Here is a 14,990-nt window from a genome sequence, read left to right as displayed (position 1 = left end):
AATTACAGTGTTTGTTCTATAGCATATGTCTGCTGCTGCTGCTGCTAAGTCGCTTCAGTCGTGTCCGACTCTGTGCAACCCCATAGATGGCAGCCCACCAGGCTCCCCTGTCCCTGGGATTCTCCAGGCAAGAACACTGGAGTGGGTTGCCATTTCCTTCTCCAATGCATGAAAGGGAAAAGTGAAAGTGAAGTCGCTCAATCGTGTCCGACTCTTCTCGACCCCATGGACTGCAGCCTACCAGGCTTCTCCATCCATGGGATTCTCCAGGCAAGACTACCTAAACCTTAATAACTGAAGAAAAGTTGAAATATCAGTTCATGGGCTACTTAGAGAGTAATTCTTGCCAGAAACACTAATACTGATATAAAGTGAGAATTAGGGAAGGATTTAGTCTGAGTCTTTCAGCTTTTCTATCTATAATCATTAGTTAAATTAAAATCCTTAGTTGTCCATATTTCTTTATTTTTTGCCTCAGTGAAAGAAAAACATGAGCCAAAACTGTGCTGAGTATCAATAGACTTCTAGTTGTTTTGATCATGGGTTTAGTGGGTAAATTATAGCCATGTGGTCTTTAGCCTTCCAGAGTAAGATGAAAATAGTCACACTTCTGATTCACTTTGCTGTAAAGCAGAAATTAACACAACATTGTAAAGCAATTTTACTTCAGTTAACAACAACAAAAAAGAAATAGCCACACTTACCTAAACAGATCCATTTGTAAACATAAAGTGCTATAAACATATTTAGTAAAGAGAATCAATTCCATATTATAGATTTGACAGGTCAGAGCTATTTTTTACAAACCACACTTCTAGAAATAGAGGAATTATAAGTAGAAATGCATGGATCCACTGAGGACAATATAACACAATGGCAACTGCTTAAAGATACTGAAGATTAAAGCTGGCTATTTACCAGCATGACATAATGGGTGTAAGACTTTATATGGTACATGTTCTAATTGCTTAACAAATCAACACAGGAAATGCGATTAATCTGGTAGGTACACTCTACCACAGATGCTTTGATTCACAGTAAGTAACACATCCTTCAGAGGTTCTAGAAGTATGTGTAATCCCTGCAAAACAAACTGAGATTCCAGTTTCTAAATCATCACTGTCTTCTCTCTAGCCTTGGTGAAAGTACAGGATATCCCACAGGTTGTATGAAGGTACTGGATTCTCTAATATTCCAATCCTAGCTTCAGGGCACAGAATAAAAAGGATTCTTTTGTGAGGGCCCCTGTGAGAGTGTTTACAAAATGTTTTGAGCTCCTCAAATGAAGGCCTGATATTCCACATGTTGGTATGTTCTTCAAGCAAGATTTTGGATTTTTTTTTCAAGTGAAGAGTTCTGTTTGACCTGCAGAATTTGCTCTTGAATGATCCATGCTTACCAAAATGGCTATTTCCAGTTACCCCTTTCTGATGGCGGCTTATAAATATAGGTGGTTAAAGCTGCTGGATGAGGCTGAGCACAGGCTTCCAAAGCAGCATCACACACCTACCTGCTGTCCCGGCTGTAGGGTTCCACAGCTTAAAGACTGTCCACTGGCTGCTTTTGCCCCTCCCTTGATATTTGGCTGATTCATTTCAGTTTCATGCTCATTTTTGCTGTTTCTTTTCTTCAGCCAGTGCTCCTAAGGGGTTCTGGCAAAAGCACAGACCATGAAGTTATATTGCCTGGATTTGTCTCTGATTCCACCACTGGCTTTCTGAGTCTCGATTTTCTCTCTTTCTAACGTGGGGATGTATTGTATGCGTGATAAGTCACTCAGTCGTGTCTGACTCTTTCCGACTGTTTGGACCATAGCCCACCAGGCTCCTCTTGTCCATGGGACTCTCTAGGCAAGAATACTGGAGTGGGTTGCCATGCCCTCCTCCAGGGCATGTTCCTGACCCAGGGATGGAACTCATGTCTCTTATGTCTCCTGCACTGGCAGGTGGGTTCTTTACCACTAGCGTGCCACCTGGGAAGCTCACAATCAAAGGTCGTCAAGATTTGCTGAGATAGGGGACTTTCCTGGTGGTCCAGAGGCTAAGACTCTGCTCTCCCAGTGAAGAGGGCCCACGTTCAATCTCTGGTCAGGGAACTAGATCTCACATGCCACAAGTAAGGATTCCACATGCCCAAAGAAGATCAGATCCCACATGATGCAGTTAAGACCTGGCACAGCCAAATAAATAATTTTTTTTTTAATGTTAAAAAATATTTGCTGAGCTAAACACAATTCCTGACAAATATTTGTGCTCACCATATGCCAGTTGTTGTTATGACTAATTAGGTATTGTTTTTAGCTCTGTTACTTTGGCTGCATGATCTGTGCTGCTTTCTCCTGCTTAATTCTGTGGCACTGATGTCCTGTCCAGCTTTTCTTGAGCTGAGTGCATCCTCTGCTTGTTTTATCCCTTGCTTCCTCTCTTGGAGTTAGGAGAGCCTCTGCTTTCCTATTATCACCAATATCACTATGCTTCCATCGCAGATAACAGCAAGCATTCCTCAGATTTCATCACATAAAGGACCAAATGGGCAGTGGAATTGACCCATTGGTTTTGTCATCTGAATAAACAGATGATCACCTCCTGAAAGATTTGGCTTTAGAAATCATTATTCATGGGATTTCCCTGGTGATCCAGTGGCAAAGAATCCATCTTCTAATGTAGGGGATGTGAGTCCAACTCCTGGTTGGGGAACTAAGATCCCATACGTTGTGAGGCAACTAAACTTGTGCACTGCAGCTACTGAGCCCAGCTCCTATAGAGAGCCTGTGGGTTGCAATAAGAAAAGCTGGTGCAACACAGTGAAGACCCAGCACAGTCAAATAATAATAATAAACATTTTAAAGAGAAGTAACCAATATTCCTTATCACTGTGGTTAAAATGACTGAATGGATTGGCTATTGTCCCACTCACCACTCATTGATTAATTGCTGGTATGACCTCAGAATTCCTATCTTGTAAACAATTATTTCAACCCCAGCAAAATAGACATAGAGTTCTTTTGTCTCCAGCCAAGTTTTAGGTGTAACCATTATGTATTTTAATTGTATGCCTTCTTTTAGAGAAACCTCATTCAGTTGACTAGCTTGAAATATTTTCTGTACCCTAAAGCCAACTCATTTTGCTATTCTGTAGGTCAGAGAGGTCAGGCTTCTGGGGTCTGGAAGAGGCAGGCGCCAAAGCTCAGAGAATTAATTTCCTGCTCATACAAAACTAGTGGATGGAGGATTTCCTCCTTGTGAGGCTTTGTAGGACAAATTTTGGCACTCTAAAGAATTGGCAGAGATAAAAGTAGGGTCAAATAATGAAGAAAATTGTACACTGTGAACAAAAGGGCTTAAAAAAAGATTTTTACCTATGGAATAAGGTATAGTGATGTGGTTCTATTTTCAGATGACTCAATCTTAGCTTGTCCTTCAACAATGAGTAAATGAGGAACTTCAACCTACATTAATGTGAATACCTGTGCTATATCACTGTAACCAATAGTTTGTTCTTTTGTCCCACGAGTGAGCTGAACACAGAACCTTACTTCAATATAAAATGTACCGATTTTGTTGGATCCTATTGCATTCCCATGCTGTTAAAAAGTCTTTTCATGTTCAAATTCCACTGTGTTTTCAATGTCAGATTTTTTTCTTTCAAAAGGAAAAGGGTCCCCTGTGGAAGTTTATGAAAGCTGACACATTTTCTTGTAAAATATCCTTCTGAGACCATATGGTTTATTGGTAAGCACATATTTTTGGACCTTTTAAAATAAGTATTATGAAATTAATATGAGATATTTTTAGAAAAGTGAATGCTATTGACTCAGTAGGGCAGAATGCCTGTCTTCTTTGTGGTTGTTACTCTTTATAATTCCCTGTAAAAGGCATTTGCAGATAATTAAAAAAGGTATTTGGAGCAAAAATACTTATCAAAAGAGGTTATATAACACATGCACGGCAGCCACTTGTCAAAATTAAATATACCCATTTCTTTCCCCCCCCCAAAGCCATTAGATCTATTACCACCTAATTGCTTGGAAAATTCATTTTCTTTTTCTCAAATCACAGCCTTAATTGAGGTCTGAAAGCTCACCAAGTGCCTCTTAAATCACTAAACCTAACTTTTTTTTTTAGTTCTTCTATAATTTATCTTTGTGGCTGAGGGCATATTTTTTTTCCTTTGAGACAGTTACGGCAGTCAGAACTAGGAGAAAAACCTCTTACTTTGAGAAATAAGAAAACATGTCTCATGTTTCTGATAATGTACGTTGAGGCCAAGAGTTCACAGCAAAGTGAATAGATATTGATGCAAGCATATTATTTAATCACACTGACGCCAAGAGATTTTTAACCAGTTTATGTGAGTATTTTGTTCTCAATGTCAAGGTGAGAAACACAAATTTCTTCTTCATTCTGGCTATGGAAATCTGCCCTTCATGTAGCAGTCATCAAGAGTACCATATGCAATACTACAAAGCAATTATCCTCCAGTTAAAAAAAAATTTTTTAAAGTACCATAGGTACTCTTACATGTTATATGCTTATTCCTTATATGCTTGTTCCTTGTCATATAAACCCTGAAGAATGTACATGACAAGAAATAATTTTCTATGTATTTTGCAGATTTTTAAAAAAATTCATTTTTATTGAAGTATAGTTGAATTACAATATTGTGTTAACTACTGCTATACAACAAAATGACTCAATTATATATATATATATATATACACACACACATATATGGACTTCCCTCGTGGCTCAGACAGTAAGCGTCTGTCTACAATGTGGGAGACCCAGGTTTGATCCCTGGGTTGGGAGGATCCCCTGGAGAAGGAAATGGCTATCCACTCCACTACTATTGGGTGGAAAATCCCATGGACAGAGGAGCTTGGTAGGCTAAAGTCCATGGGGTCGAAAAGAATTGGGCACGACTGAGCTACTTCATTTCTTATACACATATGTATACACACATTCTTTTTCATATCCTTTACCATTATGGTTTATCACAGGCTACTGAAAATAATTCCCTTTGCTACACAGTAAGAGTTTGTTGTTAATCCATTCTGTATATAACAGCTCAGATCTGCAAAATAAACCAAAGCTAAAAATTATTTCTTGGGATTAGCCTGATACAAGAAATAATTTTGAGGTTTGATTTATGATATATCAAGCATCAATGGTGATTCAGTTCAGTTCAGTCCCTCAGTCGTGTCTGACTCTTCATGACCCCATGAATAGCAGCACACCAGGCCTCCCTGTCCATCACTAACTCCCGGAGTTCACTCAGACTCACGTCCATCAAGTCAGTGATGCCATCCAGACGTCTCATCCTCTGTCATCCCCTTCTCCTCCTGCCCCCAATCCCTCCCAGCATCACAGTCTTTTCCAGTGAGTCAACTCTTTGCATGAGATGGCCAAAGTACTGGAGTTTCAGCTTTAGCATCATTCCTTCCAAAGAAATTCCAGGGCTGATCTCCTTCAGAATGGACTGGTTGGATCTCCTTGCAGTCCAAGGTTCCCTCAAGAGTCTTCTCCAACACCACAGTTCAAAGGCATCAATTCTTCGGCGCTCAGCTTTCTTCACAGTCCAACTCTCACATCCATACATGACCACAGGAAAAACCATAGCCTTGACTAAACGGACCTTTGTTGGCAAAGTAATGTCTCTGCTTTTGAATATGTTATCTAGGTTGGTCATAACTTTCCTTCCAAGGAGTAAGCATCTTTTAATTTCATGGCTGCAGTCACCATCTGCAGTGATTTTGGAGCCCCCAAAAATAAAGTCTGACACTGTTTCCACTGTTTCCCCATCTATTTCCCATGAAATGATGGGACCGGATGCCATGATCTTTGTTTTCTGAATGTTGAGCTTTAAGCCAACGTTTTCACTCTTCACCTTCACTTTCATCAAGAGGTTTTTTAGTTCTTCTTCACTTTCTGCCATAAGGGTGGTGTCATCTGCATATCTGAGGTTATTGATATTTCTCCCGGCAATCTTGATTCCAGCTTGTGTTTCTTCCAGTCCAGTGTTTCTCATGATGTACTCTGCATATAAGTTAAATAAGCAGGGTGATAATATACAGCCTTGATGTACTCCTTTTCCTATTTGGAACCAGTCTGTTGTTCCATGTCCACTTCTAACTGTTGCTTCCTGACCTGCATACAGATTTCTTAAGAGGCAGGTCAGGTGGTCTGGTATTGCCATCTTGTTCAGAATTTTCCACAGTTTATTGTGATCCACACAGTCAAAGGCGTTGGCATAGTCAATAAAGCAGAAATAGATATTTTTCTGGAACTTTCTTGCTTTTTCCATGATTAGAATATCTAAATTGGTGTCTGAAACCAGAATTAATTTTAATTATATGAAATAGATGAGAATAAGTGTGACTTTAAAAATGAATATAGAAGTAATCGTTCAGTTTAGGGTTGTTAGTTTAAGGAATTATTTTGGGAAGCTACAGACAGATTTGAAAAAATAAATCTATTTTTCAAAATATTTTTAAAAACCCTGTGTCAGAATTGCTTGAAAGTTGGTTTATGACCTAGTTTGCCTTACTTTATTTTTTAAGAATTTTAAGATTTTATTTGAGCAAAATGAATCAACTGGAATTGGGCAGTGTCAAACCTTTTCCTATTGTTCATGGGGTTCTTAAGGCAAGAATGCTGCCTTAAGTGGTTTGCCATTCCCTTCTCCAGTGGGCCACATCCTGTCAGAACTCTCCAAGACCTGTCTGAGTTGGATGGCCCTACACCATATGGCTCATAGTTTCATTGAGTTAGACAAGGCTGTGATCCATGTGATTAGTTTTGGTTAGTTTTCTGTGATTGTGGTTTCCATCCTGTCTGCGTTCTGATGGATGAAGAGGGTTGTGGAAGCTTCCAGATGGGAGGGACTGGCTGTGGGGTAAACTGGGTCTTGGTCTGGTGGCAGGATGGCTATGCTCAGAAAATCTTTAACCCAATTTTCTGCTGATGGGTGGGGCTGTGTTACCATCCTGTAGTTTGGCCTTAGGCCAAACTTTGGTAGGGGTAATAGCAGTAATAGAGACCTTCAAAAGGAGCATGCCGAAGCTCCCAGGACTGTTATTCAGTGCCCCTGACCCTACAGCATGCCGCTGTCAACCCATGGCATGGGGGTTGACAGCGGAGACTCTGGACCCTCTGCTGGAGACTCCTGGACCCTCACAGGCAAGTCTGGCTTGTCTCTTGTGGGTCCTGGTGCACCCAATGTTTTGTTTGTGCCCTCCAAGAGTCGGTTTCCCTAGTCCTGTGGAAGTTCTGTAATCAAATCCCACTGACCTTCAGTTCCCTGGGGATTCTTAGTCCCTGTGCTGGATCCTCAGGTTGGGAAATCTGTTGTGGGTCCTAGAACTTTTGCCTTCTTTGATTGTTCTCCAGTTTGTAGGTTGTCTGCTCGGCAGCTCTATGGTGGGGCTAATGGCAACCTCCTCCAAGAGAACTTATGCAACACGCCACGCATCCCAGGTCTGCTGCAGCCAGAACCCTGTCCCTGCAGCAGGCTACTGCTGACCTCCTCAGGAGACACTCAGACACTCAAAAGCAGGCCTGGCTTAGTCTCTTGTGGAGGTCACTGCGCTTTTCCCTGGACCTTGGTTGTCCATAAGGATTTGTTTGCACCCTCTGAGCATCTCTGGCAGGTATGAGGTTTGATCTAAATGTGATTTTGCCCCTCCTACCATCTTGCTGGGGCTTCTCCTTTGCCCTTGGATGCACGGTATCCTTTTTTGGTGGGATCCAACATTTTCCAGTTGATGGTTGTTCAGCAGCTAGTTGTGATTTTTCCAGCACAAGCTGGAATCAAGATTGCTGGGAGAAATATCAATAACTTCAGATATGCAGATGACACCACCCTTATGGCAGAAAGTGAAAAGGAACTGAGGAACCAAACAACCTCTTGATGAAGGTGAAACAGGAGAGTGAAAAAGCTGGCATAAAACTCAATATTCAAAATTCGAAGATCATGGCATCCAGTCCCATCACTTCATGGCAAATAGATGGAGAAACAATGGAAACAGTGAGAGACGTGGGCTCCAAAATCACTGCAAATGTGACTGTAGCCATGAGATTAAAAAATGCTTGTTCTGTAGAAGAAAAGCTACTACAAACCCAGATAGTGTAATAAAAAGCAGACATTACTTTGCCAACAAAGGTCCATCTAGTCAAAGTTATGGTTTTGGCCAGTAGTCATGTAAGGATGAGAGTTGGACCATAAAGAAAGCTGAGCACCAAAGAATTGATGCTTTTGAACTGTGATGTTGGAGAAGTCCCTTGGACTGCCAGGAAATCAAACCAGTCAATCCTAAAGGAAAAAAATCCATCCTGAATATTCATTGGAAGGACTGATGCTTCAGCTAAGGCTCCAATATTTTGGCCACCTGATGCAAAGACCTGACTCATTACAAAAGACCCTGATGTTGGGAAATATTGATGGCAGGGGAAGGGGACAACAGAGGATGAGACGGATGGCATCACTGATTCAATGTACATGAGTTTGAGCAAACTCCAGGAGATGAAGAACAAGAAAGCCTGGGGTCCTGCAGTACACGGGGTCGCAAAGAGTCAGACATGACTGAATGACTGAAAAACAGCAAGTGTCAAATGAAAAGTGGTTTGGAGCTCAGGGAGATAGTTTTCTAGGGAAAAGGGAGAAGTTAAAGAAATTATTGATTGGCTACAGCAAAAAGCTTAGTTGACTGTAATTGGTGTCCTTAGTGTTTTGATTTCATTACCTTGAGGCATTTACAGGCTTAGATTTTGGTTTGCTTAAACAGGCCACTAAGGCATTACAGTCACATCAGTGTAATGGCTTCCCTGTTTAATTAATTAAACAATTCTCCCCTTTTGGTCGTCCTCTGATACATGAGATATTGACCGAAAATGTAGAGTTAGTGTCACTCTCAGTCACCATCAGATCTAAGCTGCTCTTGTCTCACTGTGAAACTCATAGGTTATGATGTCAGATCTGTGGAAGAGATTGTTTCTGCTGTTCATCTTGATTGTTCTCAAGCATACTGAGACCATCTAATGAACTACTGGTGACTGTGGACATTCATTTAAGACTTTTGGGAGAACACAGTGCACCAGGGACAGACACTTCAAGGATAGCTGTTAGGAGGATAATACCAAGACACTGATGTATACTCCTTAGACAGAGCCCCCATGAACCAAACCAGTTGTTAGCAAATAAATTAAGGAATGTACCTTAAGGGGAAACAGCCTGTTTTAGTCAAGCAGTTTATTTATTTCCTCTATTTTCTACAATACCAGAGGTGTTGATCCAGGTAGAGCAGAAGGTATTTACTATGGCACAGACTCTTCTTTGTTCAGCCAAAAGCAATTCTATTACCTAAAACCACTTTAGCAAGAAAATATAGGCACTTTTGCTGTGCAGCTATGGGCTTAGCAGTAGATTCAGCAATAGTTGCCAGATTTAAGGAGCTCTGTTTTCTCATGCATTAACAGAGAGAAAAACTAAGTTGTGAAAAGGCAAAAGGAATCAAGCTTTTATATTGAATAAGGATCTTGACCTCTGATTTTGGGAGAGCTGTCTACCTCAGGATGCCATCTGCTTCTGGGGAGGAACTTCCCAAGACAATTTTAATTTTAGATCTCTAGCTAGTGTGCAGTTCAAGAGTCTAGAGAGCCCATTTGTAATTGGGGGATGTAGACCCAAAGTTCAAGTTCTTGAAGTTTGGCTGCTTTCTGGGTTATTAGGCATATCTGGTATTGTCCTGCCAGAGAGGTTCAAGGGCAGTCTTTGCTCTTAAGGATTCCCACTCAGAAAGGGAGAAAACTGTCAGTGTTAGTTTGGAGACTTGTAGCCAGATATTTGAGGATACTGGAAGAATCAGGATCTAATTTGGTTTATAGATATATAACAAAACCTCAAAGACAATAAATGGAACTAGAATCTGATATCCACAGAACTGTATTATAATTCTCTACTGAAATATATTTTTTCCCTCACAATCACCCTCAATTCTGTAACAGAGAAAACATGAGCTTATCTGACTTTTAGTGAATCTAGGTAGAATCAAAGTATCATATTCGGTGCTTATAACTCTAAAGACATGCCTACTGTAATTAAACCAACAAAGTTTAGCTTTTATCTTAGATCATGTGAACTTGAAAAACATTTGGGTTAGTTTCTATTTCTGAGAGAACACGATTAATTAAAAATTTTGTCTTCAAGTAAATTAAATAGAACTCTTGACATATTAGTTTTGGCAATATCATCCAGAGGCAGAAAAATTTCATACAACTATAACATACATACAAAGGCATACAGACACATTGATTTTATAATTTTTGCTTTAAAATGTTATCCATGAGGTGCAACAGTGCAAACTGTGGTTTATAAAAGAAAGGCTGGTTGTGTTTCTGGCAGAAAGAATAAATTAAGATTACATGTCAGATGGCTAAAGCTTTTACTAATATTTGTGAAAAAGGCTTGAGACTTTTCATTCACCTTGTTTCCAAATAGTTTATTTTTTCTCTGATAAAAATTCTTTCATAAATTTGCATTTCAAGAGATGGAGCTGGGTTCCTAAGGAAGACCAGGTAGAACATTTACAATCTCAAAGGACAGAGAAAGGCTGTAAATTTCTCCAAAAGGACTTTTGTTTCCAAAATTCAGATGTTTTACAACATCTACAAGCCTTTTGAGTTAAATAGGGAAGTTGAGGGGATTGGTAAAAAGATAGGTAGACTTTGAATTGTTGCTAGAGCTGCATTTTTGTTCTGGTAAAGACTCAATTGTAAGACAAGTACAATTGTTTTAATTCCTCAAAGAATTGGGTTGTAACCTAAATAATTTCAAGATGCTGACCCTACCATCCAATCTTGCATTATTCTCAATTTTCTCTTTCATTTCCGGGAGAAGATTTCCAACAAAAATGGAAATCAAAAGACTCCTACATTCTAGATTTAGAGCCATATTTCTTTGGAATGTTTAGTAATCCTTCCACAATGGCTTCAGAATGGTTTTCTTTCCCTCTGGGTGCGTAGATTCATTTTAGCTTAGTTCAGTTCAGTTCAGTCACTCAGTTGTGTCCGACTCTTTGTGACCCCATGGACTGCAGCACGCCAGGCCTCCCTGTCCATCAGTAACTCCCAGAGTTTACTCAAATTCATGTCCATTGAGTCGGTGATGCCATCCAACCATCTCATCCTCTGTCATCCCCTTCTCTTCCTCCAACAACACAGGTCAAAAGCATCAATTCTCTGGCACTCAGCTTTCATTATAGTCCAACTCTCACACCCATACATGACTACTGGAAAAACCATAGCCTTGACTGGATGGACCTTTGTTGGCAAAGAAATGGCTCTGCTTTTTAGCTTAGTAGACAAGGTCTAAAAAAGCGTTCTTATCAGATTCTGAATGTCAGCTTTCAATTAAGTCAATTTCTGACCAGAGAACTACTTTAAAAAATAATCCTCTTCAATATATTGTCTCACATTTTACCTGAGACAGAGAGTAAATATTCTTGACAGGGGTTCCCCAGGTGACTCAGTGGTAAAGAATCCACCTGCCAATGCAGGAGACACAAGGAATGCAGATTCAACCCCTAGGTTGGGAAGATCCCCTGGAGGAGGAAATGGCAACCCACTCCAGTATTCTAGTCTGGAAAATCCCATGGACTGAGGAGCCTGGTGGGCTACCGTCTGTGGAGTCACAAAGAGACACAACTGAGCGACTAGGCACAGCACAGCTCAACACAGCACCTGGACACAAGAGGGGTCTCCAGTGAAATGCAAACATTACTCCCCTTCCGAGATCTAGAGCCACCCCCAAAGATAACTGAAAGAATGACTTAGACAATTCCCTTGAGAGCTGGGAATGGTTGGTAGGACCCTAGCTGCAAATGGAGTACAACCCACATTTGTATCTGGCCATATTTTGGGGCCCTACAATCTGATGGTAGCCAGGCCAACCTCTCAGGATACACAGTGAGACAGGAAGGCAAAGGGAAAGAAAGGGTCAAGAATCAATATTTTTCCTTGCCAATCCTAATTTGGGGAAAAATGAACTATGTAAAATTTTAGCTTCTTCTTTTGTTGACTTAAAAAATAGTCACAACCTAAAAGCTGAGTCAGTAAAGTCAAGTAGAAGCATGCAAATAAATTCACAGGCACAGAGGATCCATGTTTAAAACAATTAAGGTAGCTATGATGCAACACCAACAATTTGAATGGCTCTGACACAGTCAAAATATAATCTTAATTATTCAATGAAATCCTGAAGCAAACTCTTGCTAGTCTTGGTATACTGCTAAACACTAAAGTAGCAAGTTTTCCCATGGTTTTAGCTTAGTTCAAAGAATTTTTACACTATTAAGTAAGAAAAAATTAAAATATTGCCCCTTTTAAAATTTATGTAGACATTTAATTAGCTTTATTTACAGAGCAGTAATTTTTTTTAGTCTCCAATGATGCCTAGATGACATCATTAAGCAAGAATGCCAGTTTAAAAGAAATCTATGCCATGTGCATGTGTGCTCAGTCTTGTCCGATTCCTGGTGACCCCGTAGAGTGTAGCCTGCTAGGCTCCTCTGTCAGTGGAATTTTCCAGGCAAGAATACTGGAGTGGGTTGCCAGTTCCTCCTCCAAAAGTTGAGAGTTATGTTTTATTTGGTGGGAAGTTTTAGAATTTCAAGCCTGGGAAACAGCATCTCAAGTAATCCTGAGAGAACTGCTCTGAGGAGAGGTGGGGAGGAGCCAGATTATATAGAAGTTTTACACAAAGGGCAGGTAATCTGAACATCAAAATATTATTGTTCTGCCCATAGCCGAAATGACGCCAGCTCAGAAGTTGCCTAAATTCTAGAAGTTGCGGAAGCTGGTCTAGAAGCTGCTGAAAGAGAGCAGTGAGGAAGGAGTATGGTAGATATCATTGAAAGACTCTGGGAGGATGGGATCCAAAAGCACATGATACAGAATGGCCAAGGAAAGCTCTCTGACTTTCAGGATGGAACCAAAGTCAAGTTCCACTACCAGACTCTTTGCAATGACAAGGACAACACCATGCTGGATGACAGCCGGCCAGGGGGCAAACCATGGAGCAAACCATGGAGCTCATCATTGGCAAGAAGTTTAAGCTGCCCCTGTGGGAGCCCATCCTGTACACCATGTGGGAGGGGGAGATCGCTCAGTTCTGTTGTGACGTCAAGCATGTGGTCTTATATCGGCTATTGGCCAAGAGTTTAGTCAACATCGCAGCCAGCAAGGACCTCCTGGAGGGCATCACCTAGATGCAGGAGCACAATTCCCTGGGCCATGCTGATCTGGATACCCTGCAGCAGAAGGCCTAGCCTCTCATCTTTGACATTGAGATGCTTAAGATGGAGAATCCTGGCACATATCAGCAGGACCCATGGGCAATGACAGTTGAGGAGAAGGCAAAGGCAATGCCAGTCATCCACCAGGAGGGCAACTGGTTGTACCTCGAAGGCCATGTGAAGGAGGCTGCTGCCAAATGGTATGAGGCCATCGCCTGTGTCAAGAACCTTCAGATAAAAGAACAGTCTGAGTCCCCTGACAGAATCCAATTGGATCAGCAGATCCCACTGCTGTTGCTCAACTACTGTTAGTGCAAGCTGATGGTGGAAGAGTATCAGAAGTGCTGGGCCAGTGCTCCTCCATCCTCAGTAAGTATGATGACAATGTCAAGGCCTACTTCAAGTACATCAAGGCACATGCATCAATGTGGAACACTCAAGAGGCCCAGGCTGACTTTGCCAAGGTGCTGGAGCTGGGACCCACCCTGGCGACTATGGTGAGCCCTGAGCTGTGGATCTAGGTGCAGATCTAGCTGTGAGCCATGCCTCTAAGTGCAGATCCCTCAGAAAGACAAGGAGGACAAGGCCTGCTTCTGGCGCATCTTCCACCACTGACAGGGCCCTGCTGGTGTGGTCACCCTGTCTGGTCTGCTGCTGCTGACAGCCCGCCTGCCCCCGCTAGTTAGTCATGCTTCTCTGTATGTGTGCTCAGTCACTTCAGGCATGTCTGATTCTTTGCCACTCCATGAACTGTAGCCCGCCAGGCACCTATGTCCATGGGATTCTCCAGGCAAGAATGCTGGAGTGGGTTGCTGTTCCCTTCTCCGGGGGATTTCTCCAATCCAAGGACTGAACCTGGATTTCATGTCTCATGCAATGGTAGGCGGGTTCTTTACTACTAGTGCTACCTTAACTCCACTCACCACTAGCTCTTCTCTGTATATAAAGGCCTTATTTATCTCTTAAAAAAAGTATTGTTAAAGAAAACCAGATATCCCAAGTTAAGGAATTTAGTGCTTGTCTATATATGGGAAGCTGCAAGAATCTGACTCACTGAAATCGTTCCTTTCATGGCCACCTCACCTGGTACCCTGTATTTTTCACATCCTGAGCTCTTTTGGAGCTTACTATAGGGAGTGGCTGCAATCTGATGGCTAGTAGGTATTCTTCCTGAGTGCCCTTACGACTCACCAGCTCACATTGGAGGGCTGTAATCGCTGATAACTGTGAATCCCTGTCTACTGATATGGCAGGAAATATTTTATTTCACACTAGGCGCCACAGAGAGAGATCTAGGGGAGCTGACTTTGGTGAGAATTCTCATCCTTTCCTGACCTCTGCAGTTTTCCCAGTATCCCATTTGCAAGTCTCATCCTGGTCACCAGAAACTATAAAGGAAGAAAAATAGTTTCCCCTCTATTCTTTATAGTAAGTGCCTGAGTGAAACTCCTTTGTCTCTAGGGAAACTATGTAAATGGATAAGCCTATCTAAGATGATTATAGAACTGGAGAGCACAGGGAAGAAAACATTGCTTTAGACATAGCATTTTCCACACATTTTCGACAATTAACAATACCCATTATATACCCTATGTCCAAGGTAAGAGAAACCCAAGTAAGATGGTAAGTGTTGCAAGAGGGCATCAGAGGGCAAACACAATGAAACCATAATCACAGAAAACTAGCCAATCTGATCACATGA

The 14,990-nt window shown here is 41.4% G+C and overlaps 1 pseudogene; it reads left to right on the top strand.

Annotated features, from left to right (window-relative positions):
• Positions 1-12,714: 12,714 nt before the first annotated feature.
• LOC783088 (AH receptor-interacting protein-like) lies at positions 12,715-13,840 on the top strand (annotated as a pseudogene).
• The last annotated feature ends 1,150 nt before the right edge of the window (positions 13,841-14,990 follow it).

Source organism: Bos taurus, chromosome 4 (assembly GCF_002263795.3).
Source record: "Bos taurus isolate L1 Dominette 01449 registration number 42190680 breed Hereford chromosome 4, ARS-UCD2.0, whole genome shotgun sequence".
NCBI classification, from domain to species: domain Eukaryota; kingdom Metazoa; phylum Chordata; class Mammalia; order Artiodactyla; family Bovidae; genus Bos; species Bos taurus.
This window is presented reverse-complemented; position numbering and strand designations above follow the sequence as displayed.